The 6,000-nt window shown below is 44.7% G+C and overlaps 1 protein-coding gene across 10 annotated transcripts in view; it reads right to left on the reverse strand.

Annotated features, from left to right (window-relative positions):
• NSMCE1 (NSE1 homolog, SMC5-SMC6 complex component) overlaps positions 1-742 on the reverse strand; it is a 34,954-nt gene extending 34,212 nt beyond the window's left edge. For 2 of the 10 annotated variants that reach the window (XM_067013198.1, XM_067013194.1), the window contains exon 1: positions 187-673. The gene's annotated coding sequence lies outside the window, so the exon portion shown is untranslated. The other 8 variants (XM_067013202.1, XM_067013200.1, XM_059036162.2 and 5 more) reach the window with 8 other exon arrangements.
• Between the last annotated feature and the right edge of the window lie 5,258 nt (positions 743-6,000).

Consider the following 6,000-nt stretch of genomic DNA (forward strand, 5'->3'; position numbering starts at 1 on the left):
TTCTCAAAACTAATCTTTTAAGTTTGAAAACCTGATCTGACCTAAGGTGAGCCTATTTATGGTTGTTGTTTACCCCCTTCGCGTAAATATGCACATATTTAACTGTGAGAAAAGTAAAGTATTTGATCACAAGACATTGCCCCAGATCCCGCTGAAGATATGACATGAACATATGCGCCATATTACCTCTCGAAAATCCGAGAAATTCGGGATTCTGAACACATCCAGCCTCAGGGCTTTAAAATCAGGGGCTGTGGACTTGTACAAAGAAGTTCTGTACCCAAAATGGAGGGGAAGCACAGAGGCCGGCGAGACTAAGAGGATGGTCAGTGAAGGCCCTATTTTACGTATTCAGTTTAGACAGAATTTTGTATTTTGCTATTTCAACTAATATTATGATTTAAAGTATTTTTTATCCTAATACTACGTTTTTTAAATGTCTGCGTGTGATGGACTAGCTTCCGGTCTACCTAGCCCTGCCGCCCCTCTCGGGGCCTCAGTTTCCCTATCAGGAATTGAGAAGCCCCAGCCCCCGGGCCCTGGAGCCACAGGTCCGCGGCCCAGCACGCGGACCGACCCCCGGGGCCTGACCCCCACTGGCCGTCCGCCCCTCGCCTTCCTGAGCGGCCCTCTTCCTTCCCTGTCAGCCTCGCGCCCCCGCGCCCCGATTACCCACCGCAGCGCCCAAGCGCAGCCCACACTGCCGGCGGCGAAGGCAAAAAGGCGGGCTTGGTCCCACCCTCGGGGCGGGGCGAACACTGACGCGGCGCTCCCATTGGTGACTGTGGCAGGTTTGTCCCTCCCACCGGGCGACTCACTTCCTGTTCTCCAGCCCGCGCCGTTTCCTTGGAGTCGCGGGAACCGTCCGTTAGGGCGAGAGTTAGCGCATCTAAGCGGCTCTCGGTACCTTACAGGAAAGCGCTTCCGCTTCTCGTCCTCCGCCTCCCGCTCCGCAGTGGCACTCCGTGGCCCAAGAGGGGGAAGAGCAAGAGTGCAGTATGCCCTCCTCAATGGGCGCGATTCCGTGGGCACAAGTTAGTGCCCTGTCTCAGGCCTCAGTTTTCCCATCTGTAGAACTGACAATGTGGCCTCATGGTCAAGAAAGAGGCCTCTGTTGTCTTATAGCGTGCACTAGAATCCTGACTGTCACTTACTAGTTGCTAGATCTTGGGCAAGTCACGGAGCTGCACTGAGCCTCAGGTTCTTCTTCTGTCTAGTAGGGATAATAATAGTCCCTATGAAATAGTGTGTTTTTGTGAGGTTTTAAGAGATAACGGCGCATGGAAGTGCTGATTAAATGTTAGCTACTCTCCTACCTGGGCATTGTTGTGAGAAGTAAATGAAGTTATTAACAGAGGTGAATGGACTGTTTTGTGTCTCCAGGGCACTCATTTTACAAACGTTTGTATTCCAGTCCCTGGTCTGAGAGCTGGTCGTGCAGTCTAGCAGGGGCAACAGGTAACAGGTAACTAATTAAAGACCAGTAGAAAGTGCAAGTGTCTATCCCTGTGATGATATCTTCATGTCCCTACTTGGCCAGTTACCACTCCTGTGGTCTTGGACAACTTCTCAATCTCTCTGGACCTCAGTTTTCTCATCTACTGCGGGAGGAAACCAGCAGAGTACTGTGGTTAAAAACTTGAGCTCTGGAGCTGGACTGTCTGGATTTGAAACCTGGTTCTTAAAATCTCTGAGACCCCGGGCAAAGTACTGAAGCTCTCTGCCTCAGTTTGCTCCCTCTATAAAGCAGGATAATAATAGCACTTTGTTGATAGGATTGTTGTGAAGATTGAATGAGTTAATACATGCAAACCACTCAGAGGTGTGTCTGGCACATAGTAAATCCTCAATAAATGTGAACTTCCATTACTAATAAAGTACCTTATAAATTGTCCTAGGGGCAGTGGAATAAGAAAAGAACAGCCCTAATGAGACCATCCATGTTTTATTTACTCTGCACAGTTTTGGCAAACTTTCAATTCATAATCTATATTTAAAGTTGAGGCATTTCACGTAAAACCCTAGGGTATCTGACAGCTCTTGAAAAATGGGGCAATGTAGTGACACTCAGCCAGCATGCTCCATGGCAGTGCTTGTTCAGAGCTTGGTAGAGACTACATACACCCCTTCGTAATGAATTGTGTGCTTTCCTGGTGTGTGGAGAAATAAAAACTGAGGACCATGAGTAGAAAACGCTGCGGACATTTCAGGATCAAAAGGACAAGAAAGAAGGTAGAAAGACAAGAAAGAGATTCAAGACAGAGTGGAATCAGGGGCAAAATAGGTAGGAGAGAGTTTTGAGAAGCAGGGAGTGGTCAAGATCTTCAGCTCTCTGGAGAGGGCAAGAAAGATGTGACCCGAGTTTAGAATTTGATGGCCAGTTAGAGCCCATAGAGAGGGGAAGAAGCTATGTTGGCCTCCAATAGGAGTGGATGCACGGAAGCTGAGGTCGGGGGTGCTGACTACTTTTAGGAAGGATGTTTTGGGAAGGGGAGACACAGGAGCAGAGGAAAAAAGTAGAATAAAAACAGGGGAGACAGGAGAGGATGGGGTTAAGGACATACGGAGACAGGATTACTTTTACCCTAAGGAGGAAGAGAGACGCTCTGAAACAGAAGGAAAGGAAGTGAAAATGTTTAAATAAAGGCTCACCCCTGATATATTCTATTTTCTCCATAAATTAGCAAACTATCATTCTGCTGAATAAAGGGGCTGGGGAGATGCTAGGGGACTTGAGAGGAGTCAAAAGATTTGGAACAGAGGCCGAAGGGAATGCAAAAGTGAGGTTCCAGCGAAGGTTGAAACCTTAAGTGTGTAGACAGAACAGTCGCTTACCCGATCCCCGCCCCCCCCGCCCCAGTCTCTGGGGTGGGTGTTTGTTGGGCATATGCCACTGACTCTAGAAGGCAAAGCAACTGGAGAGCGTTGGTGGGAGGGCCTTTGAAGTGATCCACCATGGCGGGCAGGCAGAGTGGGGGAGGAGGGAAAGTACTGAGAAATTGACATGGAGAGTACTGCAACCAGAGGACTCAGTGAGGCAGGTTGGGTTCAGGAGGAGCAAGTAGTGAGTAAGGATTAGATTTCATGATGAGGGAGTGAGTAACCCACCACTGGGTGACTGTCCTGTCTCAGCATAACTCCATCCTCAGAAGACAGCCCATTCTCTGGTTGACTCAGTGAGTATCTAATAGGACCTTTGCATTGTCAGGCATTGGACTGTCTGCTACAGGACAACTCTGGCAGTTCAAGCATTTCTTCTGAAAGTTGACCCTAAAAGATACAAGAGCTACATGTCTGTAAATGTGTTGTATCAAACGGAGGTGACTGAGGGCTTAGCGAAAGAGGAAGCTTGGGGCCAAATCATAGGCTAAGGCAGTGGGTCTTTAACCAGAGGACCACAGAAGCTATCAGAGAGGAAGTGATGAGATCACTTTTGTATTTTAGACAAAGAAAGCACATCTGTTTGTTTCAAACACAGTTGAAACATTTACAGAAATTGACAATGCACTGACCCACAAAGGAAGTTTAAATTCCAAAGAATCTACAGACTGTATTCACAAACCACAACAAAGTAAAATTTAAAATCAACAACTAAAAGAGAGCCAGAAAGAAACCTATTCAACTCACAAGAATACACCTTAAATTAGTAACTGCAGTTGCTTCTCAGGAGGGGACCAGCAAGACAAAGTGATTTGTTTTTTATCACATGCATCTTTTACTTATGAAAAGTAAAATTGAAAATTATCAGCATACATTTGAGTTTTATTTCTTAAGCTGGGTATTCATTATATTATTTTTTTTATATCTTTTTGTATTTTGAAAGATTTTATGTTTTGTTTTGTTTTGTTTTTGTGGTACGCGGGCCTCTCACTGTTGTGGCCTCTCCCGTTGCGGAGCGCAGGCTCCGGACGCACAGGCTCAGCGGCCATGGCTCACGGGCCCAGCCGCTCCACAGCATGTGGGATCTTCCCGGACCGGGGCACGAACCCGCGTCCCCTGCATCGGCAGGCGGATTCTCAACCACTGCGCCACCAGGGAAGCCCTGAAAGATTTTATAATACATTTTTAAAAGAAAAACAACAGGGACTTCCCTGGTTGTGCAGTGGTTAAAAATCCACCTGCCAATGCAGGGGACACAGGTTCGAGCCCTGGTCCAGAAGATCCCACATGCTGCAGAGCAACTAAGCCCATGTGCCACAACTACTGAGCCTGCGTGCCACAACTACTGAAGCCCACACACCTAGAGCCCATGCTCCGCAACAAGAGAAGCCACCGCAATGAGAAGCCCGCGCACCGCAATGAAGAGTAGCCCCCTCTCTTTTCAACTAGAGAAAGCCTGCGCACAGCAATGAAGACCAAACGCAGCCAAAATTTAAATAAATTAATTTTTAAAAAGAAAGAAAAAGAACATACATTTGGTAACTGAAGAATACACACGGCTTGAAAAGAAAACCAATAAAAAAATTATAAAATATTTAGAAATGAATGACAATAAAAGCCTGACATAAAACTTGTGAGACATAAAACTTGTGGGATCTAACTAAAACAACAATTAGAGGTGGGATTTATAGCCTTAAGGGTACTTATTACAAAGCAAGAAAACAAAATTTAAGTGTTGCATTTAAGAGGTAGAAAAATAAAAACCGAAGAGACAACAAAAGGGAAAGCAATTTTTAAAAAGCAAAATGAGAAGAGTAAAATGAAAAACAAAAGAAAATGAAGTTGATTATGGAAGCCAAAACCCGACGTTCTGTTAAAGACAAATAAAATAGACAAACTCCTAGTAAGACTGATCAAGAAAATGATACACATAGGCAATGTTATAAATGGCAGAGCAGACACCAGATAGAGTAAAAATGTTAGAAAACATCAGGGTACACAATGAACAACTTTATGCCAATACATTTGAAAACCTAGATAAAGGGGTAATTTTTGACAAAAATACAAATTACAAAACTTGGTCCAAAAACAAGAGAAGTAGATGAACACTCATCAATGAACTTGAAAAGGTAGTATAGAAGACTGGCTCCAACTGCCAAAATGCCCAGACCGAGATAATTTTACTGGAGTGATACACAAAAAATGCGAAAAACAAAAAACAGAACAAAACTGTATTACACAAACTGCCCTGGAATGCGAACAAGATAGAGTAGTCGATCCAACACATTCTATGAGGCTAGTCTAAACTTGATACCAAAATGAGAACAGCAGAATTAAAGAAAATGTCAGCTCCATCTATATTACAAACATAGTTGCAAAAACTGAGTCTCCCAGTGTATCTTCCAGAAGAGGAAATTCAAATGGCTGCAAAATGTGTAGAAAGATGTTCAACCTTATTATTACTTGGAAATAAAAACAAAGAGATACCGATTTTCCCCCATAAGAATGACAAAACGTTGCCAAGGGGAGAGGAGACCAGTATTCCGGTATGTATATGATGGAGTTGTAAATATTATAGCTGCTCTGGAGAGCAATTTGGTGTTACTGAAATAGAAAAAGCTCATCTATCAGCTCCACTTCTAGGAAATTAACTGGAGAAAACTTCCCTTGTGCTCTTGAGGAGGTTTGCTGTCACAGTGTTGGCAATAGAGGGAAAGAAAGAAAACATCTTTAATAGGGAAATGAAAAAGCAAAATATTCACGTGCAATAGATAATTGTGTAACATTAAAAAGGATGAATTGACTCACAAGTATTTCCGCGGATGAATCTTAAAAACATAGAATGGGACTTCCCTGGTGGCGCAGTGGTTGAGAATCCGCCTGCCGATGCAGGAGACACGGGTTCGTGCCCTGGTCCGGGAAGATCCCACATGCCGCGGAGCAACTAAGCCCGTGAGCCATGGCCGCTGGGCCTGCGCGTCCGGAGCCTGTGCTCCGCAACGGGAGAGGCCACAACAGTGAGAGGCCCGCATACCGCAAAAAAAAAAAAAAAAAAAAAAAAAAAAACATAGAATGGAGTGGGGAAAAAGCAAGATACAAAAGGATGCAACAGGATTACCA

Source organism: Kogia breviceps, chromosome 14 (assembly GCF_026419965.1).
Source record: "Kogia breviceps isolate mKogBre1 chromosome 14, mKogBre1 haplotype 1, whole genome shotgun sequence".
Classification (NCBI taxonomy): Eukaryota; Metazoa; Chordata; class Mammalia; order Artiodactyla; family Physeteridae; genus Kogia; species Kogia breviceps.